Below are 15,201 nucleotides of genomic sequence, written 5' to 3' on the forward strand. Positions count from 1 at the left end.
CACCCTCACGCTTACTGGTCACAATCCTTCTGGTCTAGCATTCCTTCCAGACTACTTCCATCTTTGTTCCTGGCTTCCTAATGGCACCGGAGGATCATATTACCAGAGGAATGGCTCCGAGAAGCACAACAGATTCCCCTCCATCCTGACCCTGGAACGTCACATAGCCCCTGGAATAATGCCCAGATTTTCCCTTAAATACCCTAAGCTAGACTGAGAAGGCAAGGCAGTTTTTGAAGGTGTTAACTTGCTGCCATCTCAGATCACTCGTGCTCTGACAAGTGCTTATTCTAAATAAGCCCAACTCCTATGTCAGTCTACTGGCTGAGCAGCACAGACAGCACGAGCCCTGGACTCAGTTGCCCTCCAGTTTCAATTCGTCTATTGTTCTGTATAGGCCACTTAATTTCACCAATTAATGGCCATGATGGTTAATTTTATGTGTCAATTTGGCTTAGTTATAGTACCAGATTTTGATTAAATACCAGTTGCTGTGAAGTTTTTTTTTGATGAGATTAACATTTAAATCAGTAGACTTTGAGTAAAGCAGATTAACTTCCATAATGAAAGGACTTATGAAAAATAACATAAAAGGAGCCATTTTAAAATGGAGTCGGAGCTGCTATCTCAGAGAAACTGCCTTGCAAGTCTTAACCTCTAAACCTTTCGAATGTTGAAACTTGGGCAAAATAACCTTTGAACTGGACCTAAAGTAGCATGGTATTTCAAACAACTGTTCGTTATGACTACAGGACTTAGAATTGAAGACATTCTTTAGAATTAGCAACACTATGTTAGCTTTTCTGGACTTTTAAAAATACTTTCCTTTTATTGATATAATTGTTCCCCTTTCTTTTCTCATAAATACACACTGCCTTAATCAGAACGTTATTTGGTTTTCTGCCTGAATCAGTGCTTCCTCAATAGCTATTCTACTGGATCAAAACAAAACAAAACACTTTGTTGCTTCTCACTTTGGCCTTTTATTTTTAGGTTAATATATTCATCAGCTGAAGGCTTTAATTAGAAAAAAAACAAGGTCTCTGAGAAAGACAGAATTCCTTCTGCAGACTGCTTTCAGATTTGAGCTGCAACATCAAATCATCCCTGGATCTCTAGTCTGCTGGTCTACCCTGCAAATTTTGTACTTGCCTGACTCCACCAAGTACTTGCAAGACTCCACAATCACTTGAACCAGTTCTTAAAAATTAGTTTCTTTCTCCACTGAGAGAGAGAGAGAGAGAGAGAGAGAGAGAGAGAGAGAGAGAGAGAGAGAGAGACTTAGCTGTTTCTCTAGAGAACCCTGACAAATACACTGGTTAAGTTAGAATTCTTCAATTAACGGTGAAGAAGCAAATCATAACATCATAATATTTCCAGGTTTTGTACTATTTTCGGAGCAATCGCAGATTTCTTTATGATATCACTAATGACATTATGAAAGAAAAATGAGCAAAACTAATAGGTTTGTTCTGTTGCCCCACCTCTACCCCATCCCAGTGTGGTATTTTGAGGTTCTATCTATAAAATCAAACTCAGGAAAGGTGCAAAACAGAATGGTTATAAACTATTTTCTATGTAGCATTCTTTGACATTACAAATATCAATACAGGATTACTCTATAATAATATTAATAGGTCTCACTGCTCTCAAGGGACAGCAATAAAATGCTTGATTGTAGCAGGTAAATTGAGATAAAAAAAAATTTAAGAATCCAACAGCCTCATTTTTGTTAGAAAAGCTTTGTAAATTGTTTCCAATATATATTATTAATGTTATTTTATAAACGTCTAAAAGCATGAAACCCAAAGTGTCCTGATAGTCCCAAAAGACTTACCTAACTTTCTCATCATTATAAGAAAAAACAGGAAATTATGTATTTTGTTATTACAAAAATAACTGTCATTTTCATATTAAAGTCTTTTCCCTCTTCTGGCTTTTACCTGAATTAGGTTACCTGATATGCACAGGCTGCAAAGAAACATTTCTGCTTTCTCCTGGGACATTTGCTCCTATGCTACCTTCAGGATATTTTGTTGTTTTGTTTTTGTTTCATTCCTAAGAAAGCGAATGATGTTTATTCTCTTAAAGTCTGAGTTTGCTTCTGGCCATGTAAGCTCTAATCCAATATCAAGGCATAACTACTTCCAGCAGTTGCTCAGCAAAACAAAACTTGCTTTTTCATTAAAATCCATTATCATCACAGTTAAAAAATAAAGCATTCAGGCTGACTCTGATATGCTTTCTTTAAAACGTGATTGTTTTAGGTAACTTGTTGACTGAAATTTAAATTTATCAACAGTACATTTTCCTGAACAACATCTATGAAACGTAAGTACCCCTTATGTATTTTAAACAACCAAAAAAGAATAAGGTAAATTTATTCCAAATGTCAAAGAACAGTCCTCAAATTCTTATCTCTCAATATCATCATTTTTCTTGCTCATCCATTTGTTAAAATTATTGGGTATACAATAAAATTTTCTGGAGAACTTCATGATAACACAAATGCTGCTACGTAATTTAAGCCAACAAATAGAATATGATGAGTTTGCTCCAAAGTCAAAACACAGTTATGATGTTATAGAATAGGAAAAAAAAAAAAAAGTCTTAAAACTCAGACCTGTCTTCCCTTGATCGAATATGAGGTGTGGGCATTGGGAAGTAAAAAATTTTGAGCGAAAATTTGAGGGGAAAATGTATAAGAGTGTAATAAAAATATGGTATTATTCTAAGGTTGTTTTTTCTCACTTAATATAAGAATAACCACAAGAGTTAGGTACAGTGAGCATTCCCATTGTACGGATGATGCAACTGTGAAACAAAAGTGGTGAGATTGCTCAATGACATTCAACTACTGAGTGTCAAGGCCATGATTTGACTCAGACATTCTGTGCCTTAGTTTTACTCTAGATAGGGCTTATAAAATTCTATAATGCACCTATATAGGAAAAGTCAAAAATACAAATTTTTTCTTTTATTCAGATGCATTAAATAGGTTTCTTATTTTCTTAAGATAAAGTGAGCCAAAAAAATAAAGTAACTTCAGACTTTTAAATCATGAATGTTACCATATCACTAATTATACTACATACCCTTAACAACACCCTCTGGCTCAGCCAGTTGGGCTGTGCCTGGTGGCCACCTGCTAAGCATTTAGAATAACTTTCACTAAGTGCCCTTTGGAGTTCAACGCAGATAGAACAGGGTGGGGTCTGCAATTACAGGGTGAGTGTCATTTTTCAGTAAAATGGAAAACTTCTTAAAAGGGATGTGTGGGTGGTTAATGGCAGGAATCCTGCAGAGCCAGAACCTTCTCTTAAATATTATCCAGTACAAAACTTTCTCTCAGCTAGCCTCTCCACTGTCCTCTATAAAAACAATGGATATTTCTATTCTTGATCCTTCTCTCCTCTTGTTGATTAATTCATTTCCAGAATCTGTGGTTGTCTTTAGTTCATAATGAAATGATGTTCTTTTGTTACCTCAATAAGTAAACACCCTTGACTAGAGTGGAAAATAAGAATCCCGTGCTAAATATTGAATGTAGAATTCTATGCCAAAGTAATCCATATTAGAATAAAGTTCTGTTTATTACAAGGGAATTCTATATAGAATAAATATAAATTAGCTTGAGTTATATTTTATACTTCAATATCTATTTTACTATACAGTGCTTGCTAAGCTATGCTAAAAACACACATTGCATCTAATTTTTGCCCAAGATTTACAAATAACACATTTTTTGTTTTGAAATATTATTGCAGCATTTGAGTCATCTCTTGCAATTTTAAAAAAGTCTTTTTTTCTTAAAGGGCTGAACTGCAAATTCAGTTTCTTGATATGAGAAATATCTTCGTTCCAAATAATAAGTAGCGCAAGTGATGAAAAAGGTGAAAAAGAATATTTAAAATAGAAATAAAATGCCTACATCTCTATTTATGGCCTGTATATGTTTGGGATTTTTTTAATATAGATTTTTATGTTTAATGACTATCTAGATTTTTGTTAGAGTAATCCATCTAAGATCTTGAGCATTCACTCTTCTATGTCTCCAGCTAGAGGACAAAGACCGAAGCACAGAAATTGCTCAGTAAACACCCATTAAATTAAATGAATGAGAATATCTTTTTTCCCCTCAAATACAGGGCTTTACTTGAATTTAATGCTAAAGTATGTAAATTTTATGTAAAAGAAAGTGAGATCATAGGATCATAGAATTTTAGAAGTGAAAAGAAACTTATGAGGTTTTTTCTTAGTGCCTAAGATAATTTTAGGTTGTAGAAGAAAAGTACACACTGAGAGAATCTGGGTACAGTTCTCAAGTTGTTGGTTTTTTCTTTCTTCTAGTAATGTGCATTTTTCTAATATTTTAAAATTCAAAGTTTCTTTTCCATTCACATTGGAATGACTCTCCAGGCTGCTTACCAGATGCCTTTCCGGCTAGCCCTTGTTCAAACTTGGTGTGTAAGTATTATCTATTGTATCAGGCCCTTTTCTGTTTCTTTCTTTATACTTAAATAAAAAATTCAGTGCAACCCAATTATGGGACATTTCTCTAGTTTTCCCAATAGGAAAATTATGGCTCAATTTCAACAGAATAATGAAAATTAAGAAAGAAATATTCCAATCACAAGTAACAGCTAATATTCTAGAGTTTTCCATACAGAGAACTGTAGAACACATGTAGAGAGCTTACCTAACTGAAATGCATTGTTTTTATCTTTAAATATAATGATCGAATTGAAGGATGTTAGTATGACAGTCAACGACCTAAAGCAAATATATTAACCCTTCCTAAGTCTGGTATACCAATAGTTTCATTCTTATGGATTTTTATAGCTTTAAAGTGCAAACATATGAGACAGATCATATCTGCAAACAATTATCACTTAAAACCTTATTTGGAGTTACTAATCACTTGACACCAAGCCTGAGACGCAAAGCGATTACCCTAGTGTGCAAGAAAGAAGTAGTTTAAGTACATCAAAGATAAAAACCTATCTAAATCAACTGGATTTGAGCTTTTTCTCTTCAGATGCCATACACCTTTTGCACAAGTTTATGGGACTTACGTGTGTCGCTTTTACATGAGTGATTTATTCTCTCCTTTAACGTGTGTCCTCTGTGTGGGTAGGAACTGTTCAATGCTCTGTTTCCCCTGTTTCTATTCAGTGCTTCACATGAAGCAAGTGTTCATTTTATGTTTGTGTATTAAATTTGCTTTAAGCAATCATTACATTTGGTAACTACACTCTGATCATATTTAGAATTAAAAAGGAGCAAGTAATAGTGCATATTTGGGGCTAATTAACTGCAGAAGCACTAATCTAAAAAAAAAAAAAAATCAGCCATAATATGTAGCAGCATCCATTTGATTGGTTTTCTATCTCTAGATACAATTAAAAAGAAAAAGGCAATTAAATCTGGCATTTTTGCGTGTGCTGCAATTTTGACTTATGAAGCTCCATACTCTCACCAGCAACCTTTGCAAAACACTAGTTTCTGGTTTTATTTAATATGCCCAAATTTAACAGAATTCAAACTCATTCCAGTACATCAGGCACAAATAGTCTTTTTGATCTTGCCATTTTTACGTCTTTTTGATCTGCATCTTTGTAAAGACCTAGCAGGATGAGCCAAAAGTGTGAAAATGACTACAACCACATGCATGAAGATAGAAAGAAACATTAAGAGAATCAACTCTTCTTGTTAGAGTCTTAGCCAAAAGGGGGCTGGCAGCATCTGGGCTTATAAACACTGAGTAATTTCTAAGAGCTGGACTTCAGAGGTGCTCATTCCATCACTCTGTTGTACAAGATGCCCTGCTATCATCGTCAAAGAAGAAGAGAATGGTCAAATTGATTTTAAAGTTATCCAAATATTCACTTCACAAATAAGAAAACTCACAACCAAAATTGTTCCTAGCTGTATTTTGCCCTTTTCTAAATTTTAAAAATAAAATTTAGATCTTTCTTCGTCAAAATCCTTCTGTTGTGTTTTAGTCAAGTCTGATAAGGGAAAAAAATTATCCTGTATATATCTCCATGCATGTGATAAAATGATCAGCTACTGCTGTCGTCTTCCTGACAAGGCTCTAAGTCCCCTAAGTGCTTAGTAACCCTCTGCACACTTCATAGCTTCTGTCACGTATTTGAGCTGAACTGAACTTTTTCTGTTACGGATTAATGCTGGCGTATATCATGTAAAATACTATGCAAACACTTCTCATTTTTTTGTTTGTTTGTTCTTGTTTTTAATTTTTTAACACTTCTCATTTTGAGCAGATAGTTGCAAATGACGAGATAAAGCTTTTAAGACTCGCTCAGATATGCTGGATAAGAGAGGGCCAGCTTCAAGACCTGAGAAGGTTTAACCTTTACCTCCTATTTCTGCAGGTGCTCTGAGGTTTACTTTCCCCAGCAGGTGGAAATAGACCACTGAATGAAAGAAAAAGAAAAGTGGCAGATGATAGGCAGCAGAAGTTTTCAATCATAGCCTCACCCAGGTTTGTAGCACATGTTGTAGACTGAGTGTTCTGTGAAGCCCAAAAGGCATGAACTGAACAGAAGTTTGAGCCAGCACTCCTGATGGCTTATTGAAAACATTTCCAGGTCTTGGAAATGAATCCTAATGGAATTCCTATCATTTATAGAAAAGCCAGACAAACCAACATGTTCTGAGAATCCAGTGGCCTCCCTCTCCCCTTTGAATAAGAAAGACAAAGTAGCCAGTTCAGACAGTACATATTTGAGAATAAATTGCTTTCAGAATTTAAAGAAGAGGTGACAAAGTCTTATAGAATATCATATATGATTCTGAATAGTCATGCATATGTGTATATATATATATATATACACACAAATATATATACATATATATATATATATATATATATATACACACACACACATATTTATATTGTTAATACGGCACAGTCTAGAAAGCAAAAGACCTAGATTCTAACCTTTCCTCCTCAAGGAAGACCATTAAATAATCTCTGAGGCGTCTACAAATTCTAAATTATATTGTTATTTTATTTTTATTACATTTGGTTTTTTAAATTTTATTAAGTTTATTGGGTGATATTGATTCATAAAATTGTATTGGTTTCAAGTATACGATTCAATAATACATCATCTGTATATTGCATTGTGTGGTCACCACTCAAAGTCTATTGAAGCATATTGTAGGTACAATAAACTGCATGCATTTAAAGTGTACAACTATATAAATTTTGACAGATGTACACACCCATAAAACCACCAGCACAATCAAAAAGCAGAATATTTCCATGACTCTCAAATAATTCCTGGTGTTTCTTTTTAATCAATCCCATCCTCTACCTTCAGTGCAGCCAAACACTGATCTGATTTCTATCAATATAAAGGCATTCATATTTATAAAAATGGAATTATATAGTATGTACTCTTTTATGTCTGCCTTTGTTCATGTAACATAATTATTTTTGAGATTCATCCATGTGATTGCATGTATCAGTAATTTCTTCATTCTAATTGATTTTTTTTAACCATGCATCTGTTGATGAACATTTGGGTTACTTCTAGTTTGGAACTATTATGAATAAAGCTGCTATGAACGTGCATATACAAATCTTTGTGTGTTTCTCCTAGGTAAATATTTAGTGGTATTTCACTGAGTGGAATGGCTGGGTCATATGTTAGTTGTTTATTTAAATTTTTAAGAAAGTGTAGAATTGTTTTCCAAAGTGATGATCTAATTTTACATTCTCACCATCAGTATACAAGAGTTCTTCCTTATCCTCACCAATACTTGGTATTGTTAGTCTTTTTAATTTCATTCATTCTAATATGTGTGTAGCTCTACCTCATTCCTATTTAAATTTTCCTGCTGATTAATGATGTCAAGCATCTTCTCATGTGCTTATGGCCATTACTTTACCTTCTTTTGTGACATGTCAATGAAGGTATTTGTTTTTTAGCATTTTCATAGAGTCGTTTCTGTTTTTATTATTGAATTGTAAAAGTTATTTACGTATTTGGTTACAAGTCTTTTGGCCGATACACATATTACAAACATTTATTCCCAGTCTTTAGCATGTTTTTTTTCTTCTTTTTCCTAACAATATCTTTTGAAGTGAAAAACAAGATTTCATAATAAAGCCAATTTTTGTGTGTGTGGTTTATGTTTTCTGCTTTCCAAAATTACAGATTTTCTCTTTTATTTTTTTCTAGGAGTTTATTATTTAACTTTTAATTTTGTGATAATATTAGACGCACAGAAAAGTTTCCCAAGTAATACTGAAAGTTCCCCAAAACATTGTGCTGAGATTTCCTTAATTTTAGCATCTTTTGTAATCATTTTACAATTGTCAAAACTAAGATGATAAGATTGGTAAAATATTATTAACTGAACTGAAGACTTTATTAGAATTTCACCAGTTTTTACACTAATGTTATTTTTCTGTCTCAAGATCCCATGTTGTATTCAGTTGTTAAGACTTCTTTATGGAAATAAAAGAAGGCCACCCAAATAAGAACACACAAAAACTATCAAAGTTACTATAGCAAGGGAATCAGTCATCATCACTTGTACTTGGCAGAATCTCATAGGCAAGCAAGGAATGAGAAAGTTTATAATGGAAGAATGGATAGACTTCAGGTATGCCGTGATTGGAGGCTATTGGCATAGGAAAGCTATAGGCAGGCTAACTAGAGGAAGGAAATTGTATGTAATTCCTTATGGGTTGATATTTGTTTTTTCTGGTTTGTCCTAATTTGGAAGCTGTCAGATATGAATCAAATCCTGGCCTTTGGGGCCAGTTGCTACAGGGGCATTATTTGGCGCTCTGGACTGGTTGCTACAAATAGTAGTTTGACTTCCTGAACTGGTTATTACATATAATGGGCTGACTTCTTATACTGGTTGCTGAAGATTGTGGGTCAGAGTTCTGCTTTTATACATGATCTGGCCATTGTCCATTTGTACATTCAGTCTCTCATCTTTGTCTCTTCCAAGAAGTGACAGTACCACAGTCTTCCTTATGCTTTGTGACCTTGACCATTTTGAAAGTAGCTCGTGGTTTATTCGTGTTTGTCTAATGTTAATCCCTGATTAGATTGAAGTTATATATATTGGCAAGAATAACACAGAAGTGATATTTTCTTCTCAGTGCCATATATCAAGGAGTACATGATGTCGATAGGTCTTATTACTTGAGCTGTTAACTATCATTATTTGGTTAAGGTGGTGTCTCCACTGTGAAGTTACTATTTTTCCATTTGTAGGTAATAAATATCTTGGGGCAGATACTTTGTGACAATGCAAATATCCAGTTTCTTCTCAAACTCTCATCTACTAATTTCAGCATCTATCAGTAATCTTTCCTGCAGAAATTATTACTGTGGTCTTCTAATAGAATTGTCTATTTCTTTTATTCCTTATACATTTATTAATTGCAATTCTTCTGTAAGGAAGAACTGCATCTTCTCCCCTAAATATTATTCATTTATATTCATGTGTTTTCCATGGATTATTTCGATTTTATGGATTATAACAACGATACCATCAGTATTTAGTTTATTGTCAAATTATTCTAGATTTGGCCATTGTGAGATCCTTCAGGTTTCTTCCTGTGTCCTTTTAACATGGTCTTATAATCAACCATATGTCCTTGGTTCCATTTATTAGAAAATAATATTTAGAAACCAAAAACTAGGCTCTATATATTTTAATTAGAAGTAAAATGTCACTGCTTGTATTACTCTTCAGTGGATAGAGCTAGGAGATATATGTATGTATACTAACCCAAGCATACACAGAAATTTATATTTATTACTGTATCTAGCTATGTCTGTATATTTCTGATTTCTATCTAATATGACTTTTACCACCCTCATTTTTTTTATTTTGTAGTTGTCACATGAATTTCAACACTATGCATTCTATACTTCACAATGCGATATTATAGTTTTTGCTTTAAATCATTATATTTATTTTAAATAAATTAAGAGAAAAGCATCCTTTATACATATATAAATATTACCATTTCTTATGCTTTTCTTCTTTTTTTTCTTTATTTCTTTTTTTTTCTTTTACACCTACAGCACCTGGTATTCATAAGTGGTCTCCCATCTAACTACTAACAAGGCCTGACCCTGCTTTGCTTCTGAGATCAGATGAGATCGGGTACATTCAGGATGGCATGGCTGTAGACTATGCTTTTCATCCATTTCTTAAGGTTTGTGTTTCTTTCTGGTATTACTTCATTTTAGCTTAAAGGACTGCCTTTTTTGAAGTGCAGATCTGCTGGTGATTTTTGTTATTATTGTTTTTTGTTTTTATTTGTTTTATGTTTTTTGTTAACCTGAAATGTCTTTATTTCACATTCTTCCTTGTAGCATATTTTTTTCTGGATGAGAGTTTTGGCCTGACAGATTTTCCATTTCATACTTCAAAAATTTGATCCATGGTCTTCTGGTCTTCATTGTATCTGATGTGAAAACACAATTTTTCAAATAATTTTTGTTCTCTTAACTGCTTTCAAGATTCTTTCTTTTTGGTTTTCAAGCAGATTTGTTTTGATAGGGCTAGTCATTTTATTTGTATTTATTCTACTTGTGGTTTACCAAACTTTTTGGAGCTTTAAAATTAAGTCTTTTCCCAAACTTGGTATGTTTTTAACCATCATTCTGTTTATTTTAGCAGACAGATTAGATCCAAACTGCAAATTCTGTTTCACCTGCAGTGGGTGGTATTGCAGATCGTAGTTCAGTCCTTTATCCGTAAGGACAACAACTTTGATCATTTTCCCCCATGTATGCATGGTCCCAGGGGCAATCAGAGATTTGGGTAGAGTCTATGTATAGAATTTAGAGCTCATCTTCTTTGGCTTTTCCTCTTCAGGACTTCTTCTTCACTCTCTCGAGAACATGGTCACCCTGGGCTGTTTTCTGGGTTTTTTTAGCTACCCTTCACCACCTTGCACTTGAGACTGTGGCTCGTCTCCGGATTAGGTGATAAAAACAGGAAGCTCAACCATGACAGCCCTTTCTTCCAAATTCCTACTCACTTACAATATATGTCTACTTTTACTCACGCTCCAGAGCCATTATGTAGAATTTGTGTGTGTGTATGTGTGTGTGTGTGTGCATGCGCACACGTGTGCATGCATGCTCCAGAACATATAATTGTTATCTGCTGAAGGGTCAATCTATTATTATGACCTTATTCTACCATACTGAAAGCAGAAATCCCCCATATACTATTATTTTATATCAATACATTTATGTGTGCTTTAGACTAACTGAACTATTGCATATGCTACTTATTCCTTCCCTTCTCTCATTTTCCCATTATGTTAATTTTCATTTTAAACCAGTTATTGTTTTAATTGCTAATATATAAAGTATTTACAGCTTATCAAGTATTTTCGCTTACTGTTTTCGAATAATCCCATAAAAAATAGAGTAGATATTATTTTCAACAATTTAGAGAAAAGGAAACTGGGATCCTAAAGATTAGAAGACAACAAAAGATCATACATCTGGTATGAATTTGTGTGTATGCGTCTGTACATGTATATATACTGAGAGAAAACTGTAAAGTTTTAGAGTAAAAAAAGCCTAAAGAAACCTTAAGGATGATTGAATATAAGCATTTCCTGTGAAAGACTAAAGTTAGATCACTTAGGTGACTTTCGAAGTTTGCATAAATAGTCAATGCTGAGTCGGAATGTCTTACTTTGTCTCCAGGATCAAATTAGTATGAAGAGGCATCAAAAAGCCAATGCCAATTCTACAGAAGGAAGGACATCAAGCAAAAGTGTCATATAAAAATGACAAACTAAAAAATTGTACATTTTCCATTAATTTAGAGGCATTTAAGCAGAGATTGAACTTGTCAGGGAAGCTATAGAATATACGTAAGCATTTGAGGGTAGTTGAACTAGACAACCGTTAAGCTTCCTTCCAGACCAGAGCACACACAACTTGACAATTCAGTGACCATTATGTTGCATCTTAAAGTGCCATTCTTTTATTCTGACTCTATCATCTTGATTACACATTTGAACATATATCCTGAAGAAATAATTTTTATAATTTGGGGATTAATGTTTTTAGCATGTGGTTCACGCAGAATTTATTGATACTGCCTAAGAAAATATTATAGAATTCCTCTCAGTAGCAAATATAGATTTCATACAATGAAATCACTTTCATAAAATTATTGTTTATTAGTCTTTTCAAAAAAAATTAACTAAATTTATGTTCTTATTATAGTGAAAGTCAATTGTTACATTAAAAAAGCAATTTTTTTCTTACAAATCAAACACACATGCAGGCATACATACATATATATATAAATACTTTTATATGTGGATCAAGATTTTGTCCTTTAAAAATATTTCTTTGAATTTATTAATATAAATGCAGTTAGAATTTAAAATGTTTAGTCAAAGGGAAAAATGTGAAAATTCTAACTTGTTAATATTGTTTCATGATTCAGCTTAATATGCTCAGGATCCACTCCCTTTTATTCCAATAGAACACGTTCTCAAAGTATGGATGATACACTCAGGGACATTTAGGGGTTTTGCAAGGCCAAAGCTATTTCCATAATAACATAAAGACATTATTTACTTTTTTACTTTTATTCTTGTTGTGGGAGAATACAGTGGACCTTTCCGTAAATGACATACCATTCAGGACATCGTTGCTTTTAACGCTAATGGAATATGTACTTGTATATTCTTACATTTTTTAAAATCTAATATTAGCATGTAAATATACGAATTTTCACATATTAGCACAATTTTGAAATAATACACTAATTAATGTCATTGGTTATATTTCTTTTAATCTTTGTAAACTCATTATCATCTAGTAAATCTTACTTTGAAATCCTAAAATTCTCTTTGTACCTACATGGAAATAAAAAAAGAAGTAGAAGTTATCTGAATTTGCATAATATTTTTAAAGTTTTTAAAAATGTTGTATACTTTTAAGTGTCACCTAAAACTATTATTATTTTAGGGTGTAATAATAGTTTATTTTGAAATAAAGAAAATACATTTTTCTTATATTTAAAGAATGATTATAGGCTTTTAAAAAAGATAAGAATACTGTGTACATCTAAAGATGCTGAGAAAAACAAAACTTTTGTATTAGAGGGTTATTTGGCTCGTGGAAGATAGGAATCTATTCTAAAAGACCTGAGTGAAACTGTAACTAAGAAACAAAACTATGACAAAGTGCTATTTCCCTCATCTTTATACATGCTAATAATTTCTTTATTTTGGTTTGAAACAGAATATTTTAAAATAGTTTTATAGTGCCGGTTAAGTTGCAATATCATTTTGAGACCAAACGTTCAGAAGTTAAAGAAAAAATAATTAAATATTTAAAACATAGTTAGGCTAAAGTCTTTAACAGCCAAAACTATTTGTTATAGCTTTTCAAACTGCAGAAGCCCCTGAAACATCCTACAGCGTATGTTATCACATTGCATATTGAAGAACACACAATAGCTGGGGTTTAATAAAGGTTTTGGACCATTGGCACTGCTCAATGATGAAAACTCAGTAAAAGCATTCACATTAGTGCCAATTTTCAATATTAGAGTGTCTTGTCAAATTAAAGATTTACTGTAAACATGGAGATGAGATAATATCTCATCTACACAACTGTACTTTTTTTCCTTACCAATGAATGAATCTACAGATATGGCTGGACTTGCTCATTAGCTGGTATTCATCTGATATGGGCACCAACTAAGCATCCAGGAAGATTTTGTTTTATGTGAATGTTTGGTACCAAGCACAAGTGGCATTGAAATACTCAGTGTTGAGTAACGTTTTTAAATTTCATCATTCTTTGGACCTGACTTTTGCAATAATGGCACAAAAGCAATGATGGGTAAAACTGTTGGTGCCTTAGTACAAATCAAGGTAGTGGCTCCCAACCATACTACTGGTCAATGTATTCTTCACTGATGGGCACCTGCGAGTAAAAAAAAAAAAAATGTTAATTTTACTTAAGAATATCTGGTTCCTTGGCTCTCCCGAGCACTGAAGATGATAGATTCTAATGCCTGCTTTCTCCCCTACAAGACTCAGGGGAGACCTAAAAGTTTTCATTTAAGGGTGGCTTTTATGCTTCCCTTTGTTATATGGAAATCGAGAGGGAGAATGATTCAGGGATGAGTGAACATGCTTCCATTTTCTCAGAATTCCTCTTCCTCTTCATAGTTAATGGTAAAACCATAAATAAGTACATTAATCTTTTCTTGGAAGGCTAATTTATTAAATAATTTCCAAACAAAACATCCTTCTTCACAAATGTAGTTCTAGGTTTGCCAATTTTGTTTGTATGTTGTTTCATTGCTTTTTTACTTACTGTTAAAATTATTTTATTTATTATTGCCTTCCCACTATAATAGAAGGCACATGAGGATGGGGACAATGTCTATGTTCTAATGTTACCCTATCACTTAAAATAATGCAAGTACATTGTAGGCACTCAATTAAGTGTAAAATGGATGATTTTTATTTTTATTTTCAAGTTAACTTGTCTGAATTTTGTTATATTTTTTGTAGACTATGCTTTAAATAAATCATCTCTAATTATAAAAAGTCTATCTAATTATTTCTGCTATTATTTACAAAACAAACAAGTAAAATTCCCTTTCTATGCATAATAATATCTTTAAAATTTTTTGTTTTATTATTCTTTTCTGACTTGTGATTTACTGCTTTTAATTAATGATATCTCATTGCTTCTTTTCTCCAGATTGCTTTTTGATATTTTTGCCTATTTAGTGTTCCTGACTTATTTAATAATGTGTTTTTAAATAAAGCTCTACCTAGCGCGTTAAAATTATGTAAATGTCTGTTTATAGAATACAAGAATAACCAAAGTCATTAACAACTGGAATATCACTAAATTTGGTATTCATTGACATTTTCTACTGGCCTATGCCTTGATCTCTTCTGCTCAGACTATTAAGACTAGTTCCAGTCTCACCCTGATTAATCCTATACAACTAATAGTCAGCTTGAACATGATTAAGACTTGAAAAAAGTCTCTCCCCAGTTCAAAGTTTGAGCTGTCTTCACATGCATATCCTTCTCACCCTAGTGCATCCAAAGGAACAATAGACAACAGCTAATCTACTCCTTATTGTGTCTGGCTATCCAACATCTCTAGCCTTCTGGCTGTC

The 15,201-nt window shown here is 33.0% G+C and overlaps 1 pseudogene; it reads right to left on the bottom strand.

Annotated features, from left to right (window-relative positions):
• Positions 1 to 10,079: 10,079 nt before the first annotated feature.
• On the bottom strand, positions 10,080 to 10,198 carry LOC111742860 (annotated as a pseudogene).
• Between the last annotated feature and the right edge of the window lie 5,003 nt (positions 10,199 to 15,201).

This window comes from Pteropus vampyrus, unplaced genomic scaffold (assembly GCF_000151845.1).
Source record: "Pteropus vampyrus isolate Shadow unplaced genomic scaffold, Pvam_2.0 Scaffold102, whole genome shotgun sequence".
Taxonomy (NCBI): Eukaryota; Metazoa; Chordata; class Mammalia; order Chiroptera; family Pteropodidae; genus Pteropus; species Pteropus vampyrus.